The 24,588-nt window shown below is 49.4% G+C and overlaps 1 pseudogene; it reads left to right on the top strand.

Moving 5' to 3' along the window:
* Positions 1 to 4: 4 nt before the first annotated feature.
* Positions 5 to 21,818, top strand: LOC117355245 (annotated as a pseudogene).
* Positions 21,819 to 24,588: the final 2,770 nt, after the last annotated feature.

Raw genomic sequence — 24,588 nt, forward strand, 5'->3', positions numbered from 1 at the left:
AGAAACCCTTACGAAATAAAAACAGCGACCAAATGGATTTTCAGCTCCGTCAGGGAAAGAAGAAAGGAAAGAAATCCATTCTGCAAGACACTGTTGGAAAAAGCCTTGGTAAGATACATCATTTCTTATTGCCCAAGAGAATCCACCCCAGGGTGAGACCCTTTTTGTGTTGTCAGTGTAGAAAAGGCTCCAAACGAAAGGTGAAGCTGAAATACAGCAGAGAACGCTTGCAGAAGGGAAACCTTTTACGTGGAGTTGAATGTATGAAAGCATTAATTCCTAGTGATTGACAGCCCCAAACATTTTGTTTTGTTTCATTTCTTCTTTTATTTTAGTTCCTCTTCATTTTTGTTTCAAGGGAAATATCACCAAGAGTGTGAACTATTTGGAAATGTGGCACACTGGTGAAAAAAAGGGGAACTATTTCCGGTGTTCCAGTGGGTCACGTGTGCAGTATTTGCAAAGAGGACACGCTATTAATGGCAAAACAAAAGACACCAAGGGGCAAATTCGATAAATGGTGTCCCGATTGTAGGCTGCAGCAGGCGTCCTACCACTGTCTAACCAGCCAATCGGGATGCATGTTTAAAAAAAAAACACCCAGTGACGGGCAGCCTACATTGTGGGTGTTTTTGTAAGCCTAGGAAGGTGCGAAGGGCCAGTAAGCTCACTCAAGGCTATGAATGGTGTCCCAATTGTAGGCTGCGGTAGGCGTCCTACCACTGTCTAACAAGCCAATCAAATAGACTCAGCCATTGAACTGATCGTGACAAGGGAATCTCCCTGCCGCGGTCAGTTTAGCAAAGTTGACTGGAAGGAGGGATGCCCACTCCCTCCTGCTGGAACCCCTGAAGCCCCTCCCCCCCCATTTCCACAGCTGGAGGAATGCTCAATTCATCCTTCTGCCGCTCCTGAGGACATCCCCTGGCAGGAGGGATGACGAAACCCTCATGCTTCTGGCCCTATCATTCCCCAAATCCCCTCAAATACTCACCGATTCCACCCTGACACTCCCCAAGATCCCCCTGCTGCCCCTAAAACATCCCTCATACCTTTTTCTTATGGCTGGCAAGAGGAATGCTAACTCCCTCCTGCCGGCAGGCCCACCACTGCAAAAATGACAGGCGTTCCCCTTTTTGGTGCATTCTGGGATGCATAGGGAGTGGCCTGACTCCGATTGGCCAGATCCCTAAATCCCCTCCCATGGGATCTAGTCAGTTGGAGTTTTAGGAAGCCTTAGGCCATTCCCCAATGCATCCCAAAATGCAACCAGATGGGGAAGGCAGTGGCGGCCTGCCGGCAGGAGGGAGTAGGCATTCCTTTTCCAGCCATCAGCCAAAGGTTAGAAACATAGAAAAATGACGGCATATAAAGGCATAGCCCATCAAGTCTGTCCACTCCACAGACCCACCCCCTAAGTCTGCTCTAGAGACCCCCGCTCCAAATGACCCATTCTTAACTCCACCCTCTCAGGGATCCCACATGGGCATCCCATTTACCCTTAAAATCTGGCACGCTGTTGGCCTCGATCACCTGTATCGGAAGCTTGTTCCAATTGATCAACCACTCTTTCGGTGAAGAAATACTTTCTGATGTCGCCATGAAATTTCCCTCCCCTGAGTTTAAGCGGATGCCCTCTTGTGGCTGAGGGTCCTTGGAGAAGGAAAATATCTTCTTCCACCTCGATACGTCTGGTGATATACTTGAACGTCTCAATCATGTCTCCCCATCTCCCTACGTTCCTCGAGGCCATCCGCTGAACCGACTCTGCTCTTAGCACATCTTTATGGTAATGTGGCCTCCAGAATTGCACGCAGTATTCCAGATGTGGTCTCACCATGGTTCTGTACAACAGCATGATGACCTCAGGGCTTCCGGCTGACGAAACTTCTGCGGATGCAACCTAACATTTGTCTTGCCTTAGATGAAGCCTTCTCCACTTGATTGGCAGCTTTCATATCTGCACTGATAGTCACTCCCAAATCCCGTTCTGTTACGGTCCTAGCTAAGGTCTCACCATTTAAGGTGTAAGTTCTGCACAGATTTCTACTGCCGAGGTGCACGACCTTACATTTCTTGGCATTGAAGCCCAGCTGCCAGGTCGATGACCAACGTTCTAACAAAAACAGGTCCTGCGTTATACTATCGTGTAAATTTTAGCCACTCACTATGTTACATAGTTTAGTGTCGTCGGCGAATATTGTTATTTTGCCTTGAAGCCCCTGAGTCAGGTCCCCTATGAATAAGTTGAAAAGTAGCGGGCCCAAGACTGAGCCCTACGGTACTCCACTCGTCACTTCTGACGTTTTAGAGAGGGTACCATTAACCACCACCCTCTGAAGTCTACCACTTAGCCAATCCTTGACCCATGCGTTTCTCCCAACCACATCGATTTCATCTTGCTCAGCAGCCTACGATGAGGGACGCTATCGAAAGCTTTACTGAAGTCTAGGTACACTACGTCTAGGGATTCTTCCAAGTCCAGCTTCCTTGCAACCCAGTCAAAGAAGCTGATGAGATTGGATTGGCAGGACCTACCCTTGGTGAATCCAAGTTGACTGGGATCCAGTAGATTCTACTCATCCAGGATCGTGTCTATTTTTCATTTGATTAGTGTTTCCATGAGTTTACACACTATTGATGTTAGACTCACCGGTCTGTAATTCGCAGCCTCCTCTCTGCAACCTTTTTTATGCAGTGGAACGACGTTAGCCATTTTCCAGTCCATGGGTACTCTCCCCGTACTGAGGGAGAGATTGAAGAGTACGGATAGCGGTTCCGCCAGGACATCATACAACTCCCTGAGTACTCTGGGGTGTAGATTGTCCGGTCCCATGGCTTTATTCATCTTGAGTGTTGTCAGCTCGCAGTAGACGTCTCCGGGTGTGAACTCGAAATTCCAAAACGAGTCTTTCACTCTTTGCTTTGTCTGTAAGTGTGGACCGTGACCCGGTGCTTCGCTGGTGAAGACCGAGCAGAAATACTCATTCAGAAGTTCCACTTTTTTGGAATCTGATTCCACGTACTTCCCGTCTGTTTTTTTTAGGCGTACTATCCGTCTGTGTTCCTTTTCCTAAACTAAACTAAACCTTGGGTTTATATACCGCACCATCTCCACGAATGCGGAGCTCGTCACGGTTTACAGGAAGAAAGATGAGAGAGGAACTACAGTGGAGAGATTAAAGAGTTAGGTGTAAAGGGGGAAGGTGAGAGGCCTAAGAGAGGGGGGAAGTGTTACAGTTTTGAGAATAGCCAGGTTTTTAGGTGTTTGCGGAAGAGTTGGAGGGAGCTTGAGGTTCGGAGAGGGGAGGTGAGGTTATTCCAGATCTCAGTGATTCTAAAGGGGAGGTGTTCCGCCACTAATTTCTGACAAGTGGGATGATCAGTGACACTCAGAAAAGCACACAGACAATATAAAGCATAAACAATAACACTTTATTATACACATATAAGAATTAAATATAAATATCATCACCTTGACCCCATATAACGACCTCCTCACTAGTGGGAATCCGTGCAATAGATAGATGGGTGGACCAAAGGAACTGTCCCTTTAGACGTCGTGGCTTCTCCCTACAGACATCATGGATTCTGGATTCTAGGAGCAGAATTCCATCCTTATAAGCTGCTGAGTTAAACAGCTGGTCCTGCAGTAACATCGTCCTTTGATTCAGGCACACCCCAGGTCGGTCCCTTTGAAGTTGTTTGGACAATATTCAGGTCAAAGAGGTCAAGATAGCAGATCTCAGTTCTTTTGATGTTACTGGCATCTTAGTAAGGCAGCTGGTGGTCTTTTGTTATCTGTTTTGACAACACCCAGGTCAAAGAGGTCAAGATAGCTCAGCTGTCCGTTTGTGATCAAGGCAAGTCAGATCAAAAGAGGTTCAGGATCTCAAATAAGCAAGGTTATTATCCCCAGGACAAGGCAGCATTGATATTCTCACATGTGGGTGACGTCATCTACGGAGCCCCGATGCGGAAGCATTTTCAAGCAAACTTGATTGAAGATTTTTAAGTTTGCTCTGCTGCTCACGCATGCGTGCCTTCCTGCTCCACTAGGGGGTGCATCCCCTCGTGGTCTCCAGTTCAAAATTTTCCGCGAGCCTAGAAGCCGTGTTTCTCAGGCTCTGCCCCAATGCCTTCTAGCACCGCAATTTTTTTTCTTGTTTTTTCTCGATTAAGTCGCTGTGCGCGAATTCTTTACAACTTTACTTGATTCCTGCTTCGTTTTCGACGACACCGGAGGCTTCCGGGTCCCCGTGGCCACGATGGCTAATACGAGCGCGGCCACTTTTCGATCTTAATGTCCCGGCCTTTTGACCGGCTTTAAAAGTGCACCCGGTTAGCGAGCGGCTTCTTTCTCTCACAGACTCCGCATCGCCGGTGCATCCTCTGTCTGGGGGCGGCTCATCCAACCGACTCCTGCCCCCCCAGTGCGCTTAATTTCCAAAACAGGGCCCTCCGCCAAAGAAAAGCCCACATGGCGGACCTCTTCACTCCGGACCAACCCTCCACATCGGCCTCGAGGTCGGCCCCGGCCTTGACCTCGGCCCCTGATACCTCGGCATCGCCTCGAGACTCGACCCCGAAGTCCTCGGGACAACAGAAAGCCTCGGCCCCGGGTAAGTTCCCCTCTTCCCTCTTCAGGTTCTGTAACAGCGAAGAAGCCAACCTCGGGGACAACGTCGACGCATGGCGGAAGCCCCATGCTTACAACGACTAAGCCCTCCAAGCCTTCGGGCCGTGCCTCCACCAACACGGGAATACTCTGATACGAGGTCGCCCCAGGTGGAGTGCACCGAAGCAGTGGACATGCCTTCGATGCTGTCCGTGCCCGTCTTCCAGGACCTACTCCGAGCGATGATCACGTCGGAGCTGTCCACTGCAATGGCCCAGTTTCAATCGGCCTCGACCTCGAACGTGCCAGACCAGCCTGAGCTTCGCACCGATCAACCTCGAGGAAAGGTGCGCAATCCTCGCCGCATCCCATCCTCCTCAGACTCCTTGCCGAGGCGCCCGAGACGTCTCCCCTCCGCAGACCGCCGAGGGGCAAAACGTTGGGCTTAAAACGACAGAAACCTCGAACCGCCGTACCTCCAAGAAGGCCCGAGGTTCACCAACTCTACGAGGCCGTTCTCCCACACCTCGTACGGGACCACTAAGAGTGGCTGAGTTATCACTCTCCAACCCGCGCATCCTCCGAACTCCCCCTCGGACGTATTCTCCGAGGGAGTCCGGATCGAGGTCACCGATCCGATATCGATCGGTACCCCTAACTCCGGCATCGTCTCCGAGGGGCCCCTCGAGACGCCGAAGATCGACAACCCCGGAACACTCTCACAGTACTTCCCTAGTCTCGGAGCATGGATCGGAACATGAACCTCGATACTCGAGGGAAGCCTCCCTATCCTTCTCCACCCGACGAAGGTCTCGTTCCCCGACCCCGCACGGGGCCCCGGGGACATCCCGTCCATCCTTCACTCGCTTCGTCCAAAACATTGGGCCACGCATTGGACTTAGACCTCCAGTCCGACTCCAGATACTCAAAGGAGTACCTGGCGGAGCTGGATATGCCATCACTGCCCAGAGAGTCCCTCCGCTTACCACCTAACCCGGTCTTCCAACAGGCCCCTTCTTCAGGAACCTGGAGACCCCCCTACATGGTTCACGGCCGGTACCCTCCAAAATGGAGGCCAAGTACCGCCACAGTACCTTACCCGGGATTCGAGCAACCACAGCTCTCCCACCAATCGCTGCTAGTAGAATCCTCCTTGAAAAAGGCTCACCCGTCCCGGGTCTCAGGAGCGGTCCCCCCAGGCCGAGAAGGCCGAACCCTGGACAAGTTCAGCAGGAGACTATACCAAAACGCAATGATGGCCTCTAGGGTGCAAAGCTACACTTTCACCTTCACATCCTACCTCAAACACCTCATTGGACTATTGAGAGCCTTTGAGACTGACCTACCGGCCTCCCGGCAAGGAACGTTCGGCCTGCTTCTAGAGTCCCTCTCCAACCTGCGCCTTCATCTATTCCACGCGGCCTACGATGGCTTCGAACTCTCCTCCAGAGAAGCAGCCTTCGCTATCGCCATGCGCCGACTAGCTTGGCTGCGCCTGGTCGACATGGACCCCAACTTACAGGACCGGTTGGCCAACCTCCCCTGCGTGGGAAAGGAATTGTTCGATGACACTATCGAGGCGGCTACAAAACGCCTCTCCGAACATGAACGCTCGTTTGCCTCCCTTGTCCGGCAAAAGCCCAAACCGCCAGCGGCCAGGCCGTATAGGGCCCCTCCGCGCCGCTACCCACAAAAGTCCACCCCTGCTTTTTCGCGGCCCCCACCCAGGCGTCCGCAAGCCCACCACAGGACCATGCCCAAGTCCCAACCGCCTGCGACCACTAAACCATCCCCGTCCTTTTGACGGGGCATGCGGAAGGGGGCGGGCCCCCTCCGCCATAGTCCCAGGCCTCCTTCCCATCGGGGGTCGACTCAAAGCCTTTTACCCCTCGCTGGGAACAAGTCACGTCGGACGCATGGGTCCTTGGCGTGATCTCATCAGGGTACTCTCTCAACTTTCGGGCCATTCCCCCGGACAACCCCCCAAGGAATTGCCCTCCCAACCGGACTCAGCTATCCCTACTCCTCTCCGAAGCCGAGACCTGCTTCGCCTGAGAGCAGTGGAGAAGGTTCCCCCCGACCAACGGGGGAAGGGCTTCTACTCCCGTTACTTCCTGGTACCGAAAAAAAACGGGAGGACCTACGCCCAATACTAGACTTGAGACGCCTCAACAAATTCCTGATACGGGAAAAGTTTCGGATGCTCTCACTACCGACACTTTACCCCCTGATCGACGAGGGCGACTGGCTCTGCTCCCTCGATCTCAAGGAGGCGTACACACATGTCCCAGTGCACCCCGCCTCACCGCAAGTTCTTGCGTTTCCAGGTAGGGGAACTGGCACCTACAATACCGAGTCCTCCCCTTCGGACTAGCATCATCACCTCGGGTCTTCACCAAGTGCCTCGTGGTGGTTGCAGCAACCTTACGTTCCCAGGGCCTCCAGGTATTCCCCTACCTGGACGACTGGCTAATCAAAGCCCCGTCCAGGGAAGGGGTTATCTCAGCGACCCAACAGACTATTACCTACCTACAAAGTCTGGGGTTCGAAATTAAACTTCCCAAAATCTCAACTACGCCCCTCGCAGTCCCTACAGTTCATCGGGGCCACGCTGGACACGGTTCGCCTCCGTTCCTTCCTCCCCCCTCCACGCCGGGAGGCGTTAGTAAGTCTGAGCCGAAGGATCTCCCTGCTGACCTCGGTATCAGCTCGACAGATGATGACCCTCCTGGGCCACATGGCCCTCCACTGTCCATGTCACACCCTTCGCCCGCCTCCATCTGAGAATCCCTCAATGGACCCTGGCATCTCAATGGCGTCAAGACCGGGACCCGATCGACCGCTCCGTGACAGTGACTCCTTCATTGCATACGATCGCTCCGCTGGTGGGGCGATTCTTCAAATCTTTCCAAAGGTTTGCTCTTCCTCACCCCACCCCCACAGCAAAGTACTCACCACGGACTCCTCGGAGTACGCTTGGGGAGCCCATCTGGACGGCCTACGCACCCAAGGAATGTGGTCAGCACAAGACCGTCGCTGCCACATCAACGTGCTAGAACTTCGGGCCATCTATCTCGCAGCTGTAGCCTTCCAACATCTGCTCCACGACCGAGTGGTTCTCATCCGAACCGACAACCAGGTAGCGATGTACTACGTAAACAAACAAGGGGGGACAGGGTCTTGGCCCCTCTGTCGGGAAGCCCTGCGCCTCTGGAAATGGGCAATCTCCAACAACACCTTCCTCCGAGCGGTGTACATACAGACTCAGCCGCCTCCTCCAGCCACACGAGTGGTCACTACACTCTCAGACCCTACGAGGGGTGTTCGAACGGTGGGGGACACCTCAAATAGACCTGGCCGCGTCCCCTCACAACCACAAGCTGCCTCTCTTCTGCTCCCGGATATACTCCCCGGACCGGCTCGAGGCCGACGCCTTCCTCCTCGACTGGGAGGGAAGGTTCCTGTACGCGTTCCCGCCGTTTCCTCTAATACTGCGGACGCTTGTCCACCTGAAAACAGTACAAGCCACCCTGATCCTGATTGCCCCTCGCTGGCCTCGCCAGCCGTGGTTTTCCCTTCTACTTCAACTCAGTGCCAGAAATCCACTGCCTCTGCCTCTGTTTCCCTCTCTACTGTCACAGGGTCAGGGTTCACTGTTACATCCCAATCTTCAATCTCTTCATCTGAATGCTTGGTTTCTCTCCCCCTGACTGCTCTCCCCGTGTCTCAATCAGTCAAGGAGATATTGGAGGCCTCCAGAAAAACCTCGACGAGAACCTGCTACTCCCAAAAGTGGACCAGATTCTCAACCTGGTGCTCCTCCCACAGCCAGGACCCGGTGTCGGTCCCCGTCCCCCTGGTCCTTGACTATCTACTTCAACTATCTCATTCCGGCCTAAAGACCAACTCCATTCGAGTACACCTCAGTGCGATTGCGGCCTTTCATCAACCCCTGGAAGGGAAAGCCCTCTCGCTCCATCCCTTAGTCACTCGCTTCATGAAGGGTCTGCTGAACGTCCACCCCCCTCTCAAACCTCCCCCGGTGGTTTGGGACCTTAACGTGGTTCTGGCTCAACTAATGAAACCCCCATTTGAGCCACTAGACAAATGCCATCCAAAATTCCTCACTTGGAAGGTAATTTTCTTACTCGCGCTCACGTCCGCACGGCGGATTAGTGAGCTACAAGCGCTGGTAGCGGATCCACCCTTCACGGTATTCCATCACGAGAAGGTGGTACTCCGCACCCATCCAAAGTTCCTACCTAAAGTAGTGTCTGATTTCCATCTCAATCAGTCCAACGTCCTACCCGTGTTTTTTCCCAAGCCCCACTCTCACCCCGGAGAAGTGGCGCTCCACACTCTTGACTGCAAAAGAGCGTTGGCCTTTTACCTCCAACGCACTCAGCCACACCGGAAAGTCCCACAACTGTTTCTGTCCTTCGACCCAAACCGGTTAGGCCACCCAGTTTCCAAACGCACCTTGTCCAACTGGTTGGCCAATTGCATCTCCTTTTGCTACGCTCAGGCTGGTCTCGCGCTGCATGGTCGAGTAACGGGACACAAAGTCCGAGCGATGGCAACCTCCGTAGCGTTCCTCAGGTCCACACCTATCAAGGAAATCTGCAAGGCTGCCACGTGGTCTTCGGTTCATACCTTCACCTCCCACTACTGTCTGGACTCCCTGTCCAGAAGCGATGGCCGGTTCGGCCAATCGGTATTGCGAAATCTATTCGCTTAAATTGCCAACTTCCCTCCATCCCTCTTCAGTAAGCTTGGAGGTCACCCACATGTGAGAATATCATGCCTGCTTGTCCTGGGATAAAGCACAGTTACTTACCGTAACAGGTGTTATCCAGGGACAGCAGGCATATATTCTCACAACCCGCCCACCTCCCCAAGGTTGGCTTCTTGGCTAGTTAAGTGAACTGGAGACCACGAGGGGATGCACCCCCTAGTGGAGCAGGAAGGCACGCATGCGTGGAGCAGCAGAGCAAACTTAAAATCTTCAATCAAGTTTGCTTGAAAATGCTTCCGCATCGGGGCTCCGTAGATGACGTCACCCACATGTGAGAATATATGCCTGCTGTCCCTGGATAACACCTGTTACGGTAAGTAACTGTGCTTTGTAGAGACCATCTGGTCTTACTGTTCTTTGGGAGTCAGGAGTTCAGGTCAGCAGACTTGAGGATACATATTAGTAAACAAAATTATCAGTAATATGCTGGGGCATAACAGGAGGGATGACCCAAGTTTGCCTACATGGGAAATACCTTTTATGGAAGGGAAGGATAGTTTAAAAATTTGGGAGGATCTGGAGGAAGTAGGGGTTGGGGAGTTCCAGGATAGAGGGATAACGGCAGGAAGGATGCCATGTAGGATCTTGTAGGCCAGACACGCACATTTGAAGTGGATCCTGGGGATTACTGGGAGCCAATGGAGCTTAGACAGGAGTGGTGAGACGTGATCAAATTTGCTTTTCGCGAAAACAAGCTTAGCTGCAGCGTTCTGAATCTGCTGAAGTCTGTGGAGGCTTTTCTTGGTTAGGCTGAGGTAGATAGAATTGCAATAATCCAATCTGGAGAGGATGATGGATTGTACTAGGACTGTGAAGTGTTTTTGGTGAAAATAAGGTCTGACTTTCCTTAGCATGTGAAGGCTGAAGAAGCATTTCTTCACCAGGGATTGGAGATGTTCGTTGAAGGATAGAGAAGAGTCTAAGGTGACACCCAGAACTTTGCTTGAGAACTCGAGCTGTAATGGGGGGCCGGTGGACAATGGGATGGAGGAAGGTAGATGGTCTAATTTTTGGCCGAGCCAAAGGAGTTTTGTTTTGGACTCGTTTAGTTTCATGTGCATTGTGAATGCCCAGGATTGGAGGTTCTTTATGCATGAGGATATGTTCCTGGAGAGGTTAGTGAGGTTCGAGTCGGTCTCAAGGAGGACGAGGATGTCATCAGCGTAAGTGTAAAGAGTTTCAAGGGGGATAGTTGGAGTAGTTTCAGGGAGGACATGTAAATGTTAAGAGGATTGGGGAGAGGGGTGAGCCTTGTGGGACACCACAAGTCGGGGTCCAGGGGGAGGATGAGGTGCCGCTCATGTTAACCATGTAAGAGCGGGAGCGCAAGAATTTGGAGAACCAATCAAGAACTATGGAACTAATGCCTATCTCGGAGAGTTGGAAAATTAGAATGTCGTGGTGGACAACGTCAAAAGCTGCGGAGAGGTCGAATTGTAGAAGGACAGCAAACTTGTTACGAGAATGCAGTTGCTGAACCTTAGAGATTAGAGAGGCCAATAGGGATTCAGTGCAGAAGTTGGGCCTGAAGCCATATTGGTAAGGTAAGAGGATGGAGAATCTTTCTAAGTAGGAAGAGAGCTGGGTAGATATGATAGACTCGAGCAGATAGACCTGTCGCTAATGTACCTGAAGAAGGATTTGTCTCTCTTTTTGAGGTTCTTCGCTAAATTTTCTTCCACTCGAAGGGCATTCGGGGACTGTCGGGATCTTGTGATGTCGAGGAGTGTCAGGGGTGAAGTAGGGGAATGTTTGTGAGGCTTCAGGGCATGATGAGGCCAGCAGAAGGAGGGAGTGGGCATCCGTCCTGCCGGGGGATGTCGCAAGGGGTGGAGGCCGGTGGAATTGGGCATGCCTCCTGCCGCAGACATCCAGAAATGGAGGAGCTTCAGGGGTTCCGGCAGAAAGGAGTGGGCATCCCTTCTGCCAGGCAACTTTGCAGGGGAGACGGGTTCCCTGCCGTGGCTGCTAAACTGATCACCTCAGGGAGATTCCCATGTGGCGATCATCTCAGCGGCAAGAAGATTCGCTAACCAGCATCTGTGACATTGACGCCGGTTAGAGAATTGAGATGGTTAGGTGGAGTTAGGCGTCTGTCCATCAATGGGACGTCCGTGTGTGATTCTGAAAAGCCGCTTAGTCAGCTGCTTAGACCAGGCATCCTATACAGAATCCAGCCCCAAATGTCTTTTTTTCTGCTTGCTTTAGTTTAATGACGTGGGCTATGTCCTGGGCTTTTCCCATGTCATTGCCATCCCTTTTAATTCCTCACCAGGAAAACTACCAATATTTGACTATCTGGGACTAATCTAGTTATCAGCTTATGCTTAGTGCCCCTGGCTGAATATTCACCCATAACAAATTAATACAAATGAATAAAAGTAATTACTTAAAAACGATTTGATATCATATCTAAGAAAGCACAAAATAATCCAAATGAGAAACAGTCTACATCTGTATATTGTGATAACAATTTTTATCCCAGGACAAGCAGGCATGATATTCTCACATGTGGGTGACGTCATCTACGGAGCCCCAGCGTGGACAGCTTTTCAAGCAAACTTGATTGAAGTTTCAAGTTTGCTACACTGCACCACGCATGTGCATGCCTTCTTGCCCACTAGAGGGCGCATCCCACCTCGTGGTCCTCAGTTCAGTTTTTTCCGCGGAGCCAGAAGCCCTGTGGAAATTGAGCTCTGCTGTTTTTGCCTTCTGTCACCGCGTCCGGTTGTTTTTCGTCGGTCGCTGTGCTTTATTTGTCTTTTATTTTCCTTTTCGACTTCAAATTTTTTTAAAAAAAATTATATTTCTTTGGTCGGCTCCGGGGGCTCCCGTGAGCCGCGGCCGCGTCCGGCCTTGCTTCCGGCCGGTTCGGTTTTCATGTCCCGTCCCTTGACGGGTTTCAAGAAGTGCACCCGGTGTGAGCGGTTGCTTTCAATCACCGACCCACACCGGTGGTGCTTGCTCTGCTTGGGGCCGGAGCATCCGACGGGTTCTTGCGATCGGTGCGCCACCTTTCAGGCCAGAGCGCTCCGCCGACGCCGTGCTAGGATGGCGGAGCTTTTTGCGGTTGACTCCGCGCCGGGGAAGGCCTCGACGTCGGCTTCGGCCCCGCCTCGACCTCGGCCTCGGTTCCCTCGGCCTCGCCTCGACCTTCGACTTCGAAGCCTGCATCTAAACCTGCATCGGGTAAGTCCTCTCTTCCATCTTCGACTCCAGGGTCGACTAAGAAGCCATCCTCGGGCTCCTCGACAGCGGGTGGGTCGTCCTCGGCCCCGCCTAAACCTAAGGCCACTAATGCCCCGAGGGAATACTCGAGACCGAGGTCGCCCTCCAGGGAGCATCCCCCGGCCTCTGATCTACCAGCCATGGTAGGGATCCCGGCGTTCCAGGATCTACTCCGGGCCTTAATTGCCTCAGAGCTCTCCGGAGCCCTCGAGCAATTACAACAGGCCTCGGCCTCGACTCCCTCGGGTACCGGGGAGGTGCCGGCCTCGGCCCCGACCTTACCCTCGACCTTGACCTCGGGTGCTCCGCCTGAGAGGAGCGTCAGGCCCCGGGAGAAGGTGCGCAGGGTGCGTCGGATCTCCTCCTCCTCTTCCTCGAGGTCCTCCCGGGGCTCCTCGCCCTCGGGTCGGCCTCAGGTGAGACGTCGTCCGAGGAAGCCCAAGCGTTCGCGAGGTTCTCCTCGGCGACGTGATCGCTCTTCGCCACTCGGGGGTGAGGCCTTGCGGGTCTCGGAGCTACGCCTCGACAATCCGAGGCTTCTCCGTTCCCCAGCAGGAAGAGGTTCCCGAGACTCCTCGCCGAGGAGGAGAGGGCGTGCCTCGGTCCCTCGAACTCCTGGGACTTCTCCCAGGGACTCTTCGAGGCGCAGACGTTCCTCGACCCCCGCGAGGCCATTAGATCTGACCTCGTGGGGCTCGGAGTCCGGTAGGGGAGCCACGCTACTCCCACAAGGCCTCCCCCTTCTGTTCGGCGGAGAGGTCGAGAACCCCCCTCGCCGCCTGCCAGGCCGTCCTCCTTCACCGGGTTCGTTCAGGACATGGCACGCGCTTTGGGTCTGGACCTCATGGCAGGATCCCATTACACCAAGGAGTTCCTCGAGGAGCAGGACCTTCCCACTCCCCCGAGGGAAACCCCCAGGCTCCCTTTGAATAAGGTCCTTCTTCAGACCTTCCTTAAAAACCTGACGTCACCTCTTACAGTCACAGCGGTGCCGTCTAAGATGGAGAACAGGTATAGAACAATACCTCCCAAGGGATTCGACAAAGCCCAACTATCACATCAGTCTTTGCTGGTCGAATCAGCGCTAAAGAAGACACAGCCCTCCAGAGTGTCTGCGGCGGTACCGCCCGGCAGGGAGGGTCGGACCCTCGACAAGTTTGGTCGTCGCCTCTATTCGAATTCCCTCATGGCGACCAGGGTTCTCAACTATGCCTTCACATTCTCATCTTATTTACGGGGCATGGTGAAGGACCTGCCTCAGTATAGCGAGGCCCTCCCGGTTTCCCATAAGGAAGGGTTTGCCAAATTCATGTCAAACCTGTCTCAATTGCGCTTATACCTCTTTCACGCGGTATATGACGCGTTTGAGCTTGTGTCGAGGGTGTCGGCCTTTGCGGTAGCCATGCGCCGGTTGGCGTGGCTACGAACCCTCGACATGGACCCAAACCTGTAGGAGCGCCTAGCGGATCTGCCTTGCGTAGGGTCCGAGTTATTTGATGAATCCCTAGAGGCGGCGACCAAACGGTTGTCGGAGCAGGAACGCTCTTTGGCCTCCTTGGTCCGACCGAAACCTCGAGCCACGCCGCAGAAACCATTCCGGCCACCCCCGAGGCGTTACCCTCAAAAAAACGACACCGGCCTTTTCTAGGCCTCCGCCTCGACGTCCACAACAAGGGAGAGGGGGACAAACAAAACCCCCGGCGCAAGCTGCGTCCAAGCCCGCGCCGTCCTTTTGACGGACTGTGCAGATGGGGCCGGTTCCCCTCCGCGTTCACGCCGGACCCCCTCCCCATAGGGGGTCGCCTCCGGTCCTTTTATGCGGCTTGGACCGAGATAACATCTGACGCCTGGGTGCTCCGGACCGTCTCCGAGGGCTACTCTCTCAACTTCTGCGCTACGCCACCGGAACAGCCACCCGGGGCTCGCCCATACGATCAGGCCCAGCTACCCATCCTTCTAGCGGAGGCCAGGGCCTTGTTGAGGCTTCGGGCAGTGGAACCTGTGCCCCCCGACCAGCGGGGGGAGCGGGTTTTACTCCCGTTACTTTTTGGTCCAAAAAAGACCGGGGACTTGCGCCCCATTTTAGACCTCAGGAGGCTCAACAAGTTCCTGGTCCGGGAAAAGTTCCGGATGTTGTCGCTTCCGGTCTTATACCCGCTCTTGGAGGAAGGGGACTGGATGTGCTCCCTGGATCTCAAGGAAGCGTATACCCATGTTCCGGTGCATCCCGCCTTCCGCAAATTCTTGCGATTCCAGGTGGGAGAGCTACACCTGCAGTACCGGGTCCTCCCATTCGGACTGGCTTCGTCCCCTCGAGTCTTCACGAAGTGTATGGTGGTAGTCGCTGCAGCCCTGAGGTCTCGGGGGCTTCAGGTCTTCCCCTACCTGGACGATTGGCTGATCAAGGCCCCGACCAGGGAGGGGGTTATCTCAGCGACCCGACAGTCTATCATCTTCCTTCAACGACTGGGGTTCGAAGTGAACTTTCCCAAGTCACAGTTGTGCCCGGCCCAATCACTTCAATTTATAGGCGCAGTGCTGGACACTGTTCGCCTCCGTTCGTTCCTCCCACCTCCTCGTTTGGAGGCTCTGATTCGGTTGGGTCGTCTGGTCTCTCGACTGCCTGTTGTATCAGCTCAACGCATGATGATGCTTCTGGGCCACATGGCGTCTACGGTCCACGTCACTCCGTTCGCCAGACTGCACCTGAGAATTCCTCAGTGGACTCTGGCCTCTCAGTGGCGCCAGGACTTCGATCCAGTCTCTTGTCTCATAGTGGTGACTTCTTCTTTGAGGCGATCGCTCCGTTGGTGGACCGACTCTTCGAATCTTTCCGGGGGTTTGCTCTTTCTCGTACCTCCACATCGCAAAGTTCTGACCACGGACTCCTCGGAGTACGCCTGGGGGGCCCACCTCGACGGTCTGCGGACCCAGGGTCTGTGGTCAGCGGAGGACCGACGCTGTCACATCAATGTGTTGGAGCTTCGTGCCATCTTTCTGGCGGCTCGAGCTTTCTGCCACCTACTACACGATCAGGTAGTCCTCGTACGCACGGACAACCAGGTGGCGATGTATTATGTGAACAAACAAGGGGGGAACGGGTTCTTGGGCCCTGTGCCAGGAAGCCCTGCGCCTTTGGGAATGGGCGGTCGCCCAGAACATCTTCCTAATTGCGGTTTACATCCAGGGAGAAGAAAATTGCCTCGCAGACAAACTCAGTCGTCTTCTCCAGCCGCACGAATGGTCGCTGAACTCCCGAGTTCTACGCGAGGTCTTCGACCGCTGGGGGACCCCTCAGGTGGATCTCTTTGCTTCCCCGGAGACTCGCAAACTGCCTCTCTATTGTTCCCGGATGTACGCCCAGGACCGTCTCGAGGCAGATGCCTTTCTTCTCGACTGGGGCGGGAGGTTCCTTTATGCGTTTCCTCCTTTTCCTCTGATCTTGAGGACGTTGGTTCATCTCAAAACGTCCAGAGCCACTATGATTCTCATTGCGCCTCGGTGGCCTCGTCAACACTGGTTCTCCCTGCTTCTTCAACTCAGTGTCAGGGAACCTATGCTTCTGCCTGTGTTTCCCTCTCTGCTATCTCAGAGTCGGGGTTCGCTGTTGCATCCCAATCTGCAGTCTTTGTACCTGACCGCTTGGTTCCTTTCCCCTTAACTTCGGTTCCTCTTTCTCGGTCTGTGAGGGAAGTTTTGGAAGCCTCGCGCAAGGTCTCGACCAGGCTTTGTTATTCCCAGAAATGGTCCAGGTTTTCATCCTGGTGTTCCTCGCATCATCTGGATCCGGATTCGGTCCCGGTGTCTTCGGTGCTGGAATACTTGTTGCATCTGTCTAATTCGGGCCTGAAGACGACATCCGTTCGGGTGCATCTCAGTGCCATTTCCGCCTTCCATCGTCACTTGGAGGGGCGTTCTCTTTCGCTTCATCATCTGGTGACTCGCTTCATGAAGGGTCTGGTCAATGTGTCCTCCTCTGAAACCTCCTCCGGTGGTTTGGGATTTGAATATTGTCTTAGCTCAATTGATGAAACCTCCCTTTGAGCCTATCGACAAGTCTCTTCTTAAATTTCTTACTTGGAAGGTGGTATTTCTGATTGCGCTCACATCTGCTCGTCGGATTAGTGAGCTGCAGGCTTTGGTTGCGGACCCACCTTTTACTGTGTTTCATCATGACAAGGTAGTTCTCCGCACCCATCCTAAATTTTTACCTAAGGTTGTGTCTGATTTCCACCTCAATCAGTCCATTGTTCTTCCTGTGTTCTTTCCTAAGCCCCACTCCCATCCTGGCGAGACGGCGCTCCACACGCTTGACTGTAAGAGGGCGTTGGCATTTTATCTCCAACGTACCAGGTCTCATCGGAAGGTTCCTCAATTGTTCTTGTCCTTTGATCCTAATCATTTAGGACATCCTGTTTCCAAGCGCACCTTGTCCAACTGGTTGGCTGCTTGTATTTCTTTTTGCTACGCTCAGGCTGATCTTACACCCCCAGGTCGAGTCACGGGGCATAAGGTCCGGGCGATGGCAGCTTCTGTGGCTTTCCTCCGGTCTACTCCTGTGGAGGACATATGCAAGGCTGCCACTTGGTCTTCAGTTCATACATTCACCTCCCACTATTGTCTGGACACTTTGTCCAGAAGCGACGGCCGGTTTGGCCAGTCGGTGTTACGTAACCTGTTTTCCTAAATTGCCATCCTCCCACCTGCCCTTTTTTGTTTGGCTTGGAGGTCACCCACATGTGAGAATATCATGCCTGCTTGTCCTGGGATAAAGCACAGTTACTTACCGTAACAGGTGTTATCCAGGGACACCAGGCATATATTCTCACAACCCGCCCGCCTCCCCGGGGATGGCTTCTTTGCTAGTTATGGAACTGAGGACCACGAGGTGGGATGCGCCCTCTAGTGGGCAAGAAGGCATGCACATGCGTGGTGCAGTGTAGCAAACTTGAAACTTCAATCAAGTTTGCTTGAAAAGCTGTCCGCGCTGGGGCTCCGTAGATAACGTCACCCACATGTGAGAATATATGCCTGCTGTCCCTGGATAACATCTGTTACGGTAAGTAACTGTGCTTTATCATCAAACAGGTTTAAAATGTCTTCAGAGGATCCATGAGAGTGAGAGGCCATTTACATGTTCAGAATGTGGCAAAAGATATAGTGATCCCTCAGCTTTAAAAACACACAAGAGGATTCATACTGGAGAGAAACCGTATAGCTGTTCAGAATGTGGGAAAAGCTTTAGTTGGCAATCAACTTTAAAAAGGCACAAGAGGACTCATACTGGAGAGAAACCATTTACATGTTCAGAATGTGGTAAAAGCTTTAGTCAGCTATCAACTTTAAAAAGGCACAAGAGGATTCATACTGGAGAGAAACCATTTACATGTTCAGAATGTGGTAAAAGCTTTATTTGGCAGTCACATTTAGAAAATCACAATAGGATTCATACTGGAGAGAAACCATTTACATGTTCAGAATGTGGTAAAAGTCATTGTGATCGATCAGCTTTTAAAAGGCACATGATGATGCATAGTGGAGAGAAACTATATACCTGTTCAGAATGTGGGAAAAGCTTTAGTCGGCAATCAATTTTAAAAGGGCACAAGAGAACTCATACTGGAGAGAAACCATTTACATGTTCAGAATGTGGTAAAAGCTTTAGTCAGCAGTCACATTTAAAAAATCACAATAGGATTCATACTGGAGAGAAACCATTTACATGTTCAGAATGTGGTAAAAGTCATTGTGATCGATCAGCTTTTAAAAGGCACATGATGATGCATAGTGGAGAGAAACCATTTACATGTTCAGAATGTGGGAAAAGCTTTAGTCGACAATCAATTTTAAAAGGGCACAAGAGAACTCATACTGGAGAGAAACCATTTACATGTTCAGAATGTGGGAAAAGCTTTATTTGGCAGTCAGATTTAAAAAATCACAATAGGATTCATACTGGAGAGAAACCATTTACATGTTCAGAATGTGGTAAAAGTCATTGTGATCGATCAGCTTTTAAAAGGCACATGATGATGCATAGTGGAGAGAAACCATATACCTGTTCAGAATGTGGTAAAACCTTTAGTCGTCAGTCACATTTAAAAAATCACAATAGGATTCATACTGGAGAGAAACCATTTACATGTTCAGAATGTGGTAAAAGACATCATGATCCATCAGCTTTTAAAAGACACATGATGATGCATAGTGGAGAGAATCTATATACCTGTTCAGAATGTGGTAAAAGCTTTATTCAGCAGTTACATTTAAAAAGGCACAAAAGGATTCATACTGGAGAGAAACCATATACCTGTTTAGAATGTGGTAAAAGCTTTAGTCAGCAGTCACATTTAAAAAATCACAATAGGATTCATACTGGAGAGAAACCATATACCTGTTCAGAATGTGGTAAAAGTCATTGTGATCGATCAGCTTTTAAAAGGCACATGATGATGCATAGTGGAGAGAAACCATATACCTGTTCAGAATGTGGTAAAACCTTTAGTCGTCAGTCACATTTAAAAAATCACAATAGGATTCATACTGGAGTGAAACCATTTACATGTTCAGAATGTGGTAAAAGACATCATGATCCATCAGCTTTTAAAAGGCACATGATGATGCATACTGGAGAGAATCTATATACCTGTTCAGAATGTGGTAAAAGCTTTATTTGGCAGTTACATTTAAAAATGCACAAAAGGATTCATACTGGAGAGAAACCATATACCTGTTTAGAATGTGGTAAAAGCTTTAGTCAGCAGTCACATTTAAAAAATCACAATAGGATTCATACTGGAGAGAAACCATATACCTGTTCAGAATGTGGTAAAAGCTTTAATCAGCAGTCACATTTAAAAAATCACAATAGGATTCATACCGGAGAGAAACCATTTACATGTTCAGAATGTGGTAAAAGATATCGTGATCCATCAGCTTTAAAAAGGCACATTATGATGCATAGTGGAGAGAAACTATATACCTGTTCAGAATGTGAGAAAAGCTTTAGTCGGCAATCAACTTTAAAAAGGCACAAGTGGACTCATACTGGAGAGAAACCATTTGCATGTTCAGAATGTGGTAAAAGGTTTAGTCAGCAGTCACATTTAAAAAATCACAATAGGATTCATACTGGAGAGAAACCATTTACATGTTCAGAATGTGGTAAAAGATATAGTGATCCATCATCTTTAAAGAAGCACAAGAGGATTCATACTGGAGAGAAACCTGTTCAGAATGTGGTAAAAGCTTTAGTTGGCAGTCAGCATTAAAAAGACATGAGAGGATTCATACTGGAGAGAAACCATATCATGTCCAGAATGTGGCAAATGTTATAGAGATCCCTTAGCTTTAAAACTACACAAGAGGGTTCATACTGGAGAGAAACCATTTACATGTTCAGAATGTGATTTAAACTTTAGTCGACAATCATGCTGTGCAGAATGTTGTAAAAGCTTAAATGGGTATCACATTTAAAAAGATAGAGAAAGAGTCATACAGGAGATATAGAAAGAAAGTGTATATGAACGTTTAACAGTGGCAGAAGGAACAACTATCAAGCAGAAATTCCTGATAGAAAATATTGTACAAAGCTAAAACTAATATTAAAGAGTGTACTAACATTACACCATTTCTGCATTCTTCTATAGCTTTGGTATTCTTGACTCTCAACTATAACTTTAAGTGTAGACTGTACATTTTTAGACTTGAAGAAGGGATGAACCTCATAGAAATAGATTATAGACCATGCTCACTGTCTCCGGCTGAATATTGACCTATAACAACTCAACAATGAATAGAAATTGGAATACAACTAATTATGTATAAAAACTGTGATTATCCATATGGGAGAGAAAGATTCTCCATCGCTTGAGTACCTGAATAAATTCATGATAACCGTTCTGAGCTCCCTTGGGAGAATAGTATAGAAAATTAAATGAATGAATGAATAAATAAATAAATATATATCGTATGATTAAACTTTGTATCATCAATCAGGTTTAAAATGACTTCAGGGGTCCTTGAGAGTGAGAGGCCATTTACATGTCTAGAATGTGGTTAAAGCTTTAATGACTAATGAAATTTAAAACAGCACAAGAGGCTTCATATGGGGAGTAATTACCCTTAAAGGAAACAATTTTCTTGTTCAGAATGTGGTAAAAATTTTTAGGTGGAATTGGCTTTAAAGGGGCAGAAGAGAATACATACAGGAGAGAAACCATATACATGCTCAGAATGTGGTAAAACCTTTAGTTACAAATCACACTTAAAACTCCACATGAGGATTCATACTGGAGTAAAACCATGTGGAGAGGCATAATCGAAAGTGTGCCTAAGTCTTAGGTTGGATGTCTTGTGCAAGATGTCCACAAACCCAGTAGGGAAATTGTCCATTTTCAAAGCTGCCAAACATCTATCTTTTATTTTTGAAAAAGAGCTAGGTATAAGTTTTGGTCCTTAGAACATCTACTTTATTCCTCATTTTCAAAAATAAAAGTGTCCACGTGAGAAACATACAAAAGCAAGTTTTGTAGATGTAGCCACCAACTACTTTGATCTCGGCAGAAAGAATCCCTATCAGCTGAGCCAGTTTCGAGGATTCCCAGTGGCTCAGCTAATAAGGATTGCCCCTGCCAGGATCAGCTGAGCCATTGAACCCTACACCCATCCCCCTGACATCCCTAGACCTTTCTGACATTCCTCCTACATCCCTGGGCCCCCTCCCACATTCCCGGACTACCTATACCATCATATGAGAAAACAAGGAGGGAAGCCCATCCCCTCCTGCCTTCAGTGCCCCACGCTACAAATGACAGGGCTTTCTCCCTCCCAATGCCACAATGGTAAATCGTAATTGTTTTTACCCAGTTCCTCTGCACTTTTCTTGTATCCCTACTGCCGGTCTTAGGTTGATTTATTCCAATCCAGATGGAGTTCGGATTATCCTAACTCCATCTGGATCGGAACAGAAACCCACTCTCTCCTGCCGGTCCAGATGGAGTTATGAGGATATCGGACTGAGTAGCCTTGCTCGGTGCTTCCACTGCTGCTGGAAAGACAGCCAAGAGTGTAATATTTAAGAAATAAAACCTTGTTTGTTATGTGTTAGTTTGTACACTGCAAGAAAGCGTTTTCATTAGGCCTGATTTTAAGAGTGTCTGAAAAATAAAACAAATATAAATGATAATTAACATTTTTTCTTCATACAGTATACTTTGTGTTTCTTTTCAATTTGTGGTTTCCATAATTAATTAATATGATTAATTAATATTATTTGAGGCTAGTAGGGATACTGCGGGGGATGGTGGGGACGATAGTTGCAGAGATGAGGCGGTAACAGGGATGGTGGTCGCGGGGATGGGACGGGGATAATTTTTTTCCCCGTATCATTCTGTAACTCTTAGTCCAGTGAGTTTCCAGTTTTTTCATCCTATTGGTAAAATAGATTTTGACAAACCCTGCAAAATACTCATTGATGGCGTCAATGACATCCTTGTTTTGAAATTTACCAAAAACTTTTCAAATGCACCACTGTTACCAAAAGATTGACATAGGGGACGTGATCAATTCCAGACCGCTGCACTCATCTCTCATCTGGTAGCACCATTAAGAAGTACGTGTTGCACACTTTCAAATGTATATATTAGATTTCCAGTGTTGGCGCATTTTCAAGAGAAAAACAATAGTTGCCCTGACTTAAGAATCAACCCACGTGCAGTAGGCTTTTGTCTGACATCGCTTTCAGCGCTACGGCTGTGGTGTTTTTCACTTCATTTTCTGAAGAGAACTCTTTCCACGCAGTTGTTTTTTTCAGGGTTGAGAACATTTCAAGAGTTTTATAACTGCTCTTTCCAAGTTTAACACAAAATTCAGTCACACACCTCTGGCGTATGAAGTCAACCCAACAATGATGTACCTGAAAAGGTTACTATGAGTTTTTGCCTCTTTGGCTAGGAGGAGGCTTTGGTGCATAGGAAGAGGAATGGACAGTAAGAAAAAGGAGGTATTGATGCCCCTGTGTAAGACCTTGTTTGGTTGGAAAAACTATGTGGATAGGCTACATCCATGCCCCCAATTCTTCCATATATTCCTCAGTTCTTAATTCTATCTCAGGGGAGATCAAATAAAGAAATCTCTCACAAAACTGTGGTTAAAATAGTCAAAGCTTTGAGGAGTATTTGACTGTTTACTGAAGTTGGTAAGTTCACAGTCAAAAGTCTCATCATATTACCTGTGGCTGGTCATTTTATTGGAAATTGACATAATTCATTAATTCATTATTAAACAGACATAGGTGGTACGTCCTCCAATTAAAAATTGCATACTTCAACAATATTCTATTGGGTCTATCCAAGTCATATGATTTCCCATGAATTTTACTTCCTTAGCAATAATGACTTAACCCATCACATGCTATTGGCGTCATCTCTTGTCAGCAATAGAAGGAAGTGGACAACATGCTGACCTTGCACACATGTTCTATTCTATTGGAAATATCTTGAGCTCATCAATACATGAAGAAGGACACGGTACTACTCGAGAGGGTCCAGAGAAGAGCGACTACAATGGTTAAGGGACTGGAGGAGTTGCTGTACAGTGAGAGATTAGAGAAACTGGGCCTCTTCTCCCTTGAAAAGAGGAGACTGAGAGGGGACATGATCGAAACATTCAGGATAATGAAGGGAGTAGAATTAGTAGATAAAGACAGGTTGTTCACCCTCTCCAAGGTAGAGAGAACGAGACGGCACTCTAAAGTTAAAAGGGGATAGATTCCGTACAAACGTAAGGAAGTTCTTCTTCACCCAGAGAGTGATAGAAAACTGGAACGCTCTTCCGGAGGCTGTTATAGGGAAAATCACCCTCCAGGGATTCAAGACAAAGCTAGACAAGTTCCTGCTGAACCAGAGCGTACACAGGTAAGGCTAGACTCAGGCAACTGATCTTTGACCTAAGGGCCGCCGCGTGAGCGGACTACTGGGCACGATGAACCACTGGTCTGACCCAGCAACGGCAATTTTTATGTTCTTAATATTTGCCCTAACTAGGTAAACAGGAAAAATATGTTTTTATAAACAAATATGTTAGTGTGACTTTTAGCTCATTTTCAGGGACCTATTGTCATGGCTCCAACATCTTGTTCTAGACATTAACCCCAAATATTTTGTTCTATTAAGGAAACATATGTTCTTTAGCACTCTCCAGACCGGTACAGTTTAATCTTTACGAGTGGGTTATATATCTCATCATGACCAGCAGGTGGAGACTAAAACCAAAACTGTGGAATAGTACATAAGAGGTACCTTCCCCTAGTCCTATCATTCTTCTTTCAGTCTCCAGCAGGTGTGAGTGAGCTGTACCCATCTCCCTTGGTAGGGCTGTTGGAATTTGTTTAGGGATCCTAGTCTCCGTTTTTGTGCCAGATTGATCTTGGGTGGGCCGTGTTTGGTGGTCCGTCCAACCTCGGAGGTGTCAAACCTGGCGGATCTAGTGCTGGGTCCCTCCCCCCATTTCCTCCACCTCCCCAACATTTTTTTAGAGGTGCCTCAGCAGTAAGCCTTGCCCCCTAAGTGAAGCAAGGCATGCTGCTTTGAGAGCCAGTGGAGTCTGTTCTATAAAAAATCCTAAGGTAGTGCTGTTCTGAAGGGTTGCTTTCCCTTTAAACATGCTGTAATTCCTCTTTGAGGTATTGAATTATATAGGTATATCTGGTTGGTACGCCGCAGCATTACGTGCCTTATATTCGACACCTACAGCAAGACTACTCATCAATGACATTATTACTGACCCAATCCCTATTGAAAGAGGTACCCGACAGGGCTGTCCCCTGTCTCCCCTCTTATTTTTGTTGTACTTAGAACCTTTTCTTCGTACTGTAGTAGTGGGTGTGGACATCGGGAACCATTCCCTCAAAGTGTTAGCCTTTGCGGATGATCTCCTATTTTTGCTA

Source organism: Geotrypetes seraphini, chromosome 2 (genome assembly GCF_902459505.1).
Source record: "Geotrypetes seraphini chromosome 2, aGeoSer1.1, whole genome shotgun sequence".
Classification (NCBI taxonomy): Eukaryota; Metazoa; Chordata; class Amphibia; order Gymnophiona; family Dermophiidae; genus Geotrypetes; species Geotrypetes seraphini.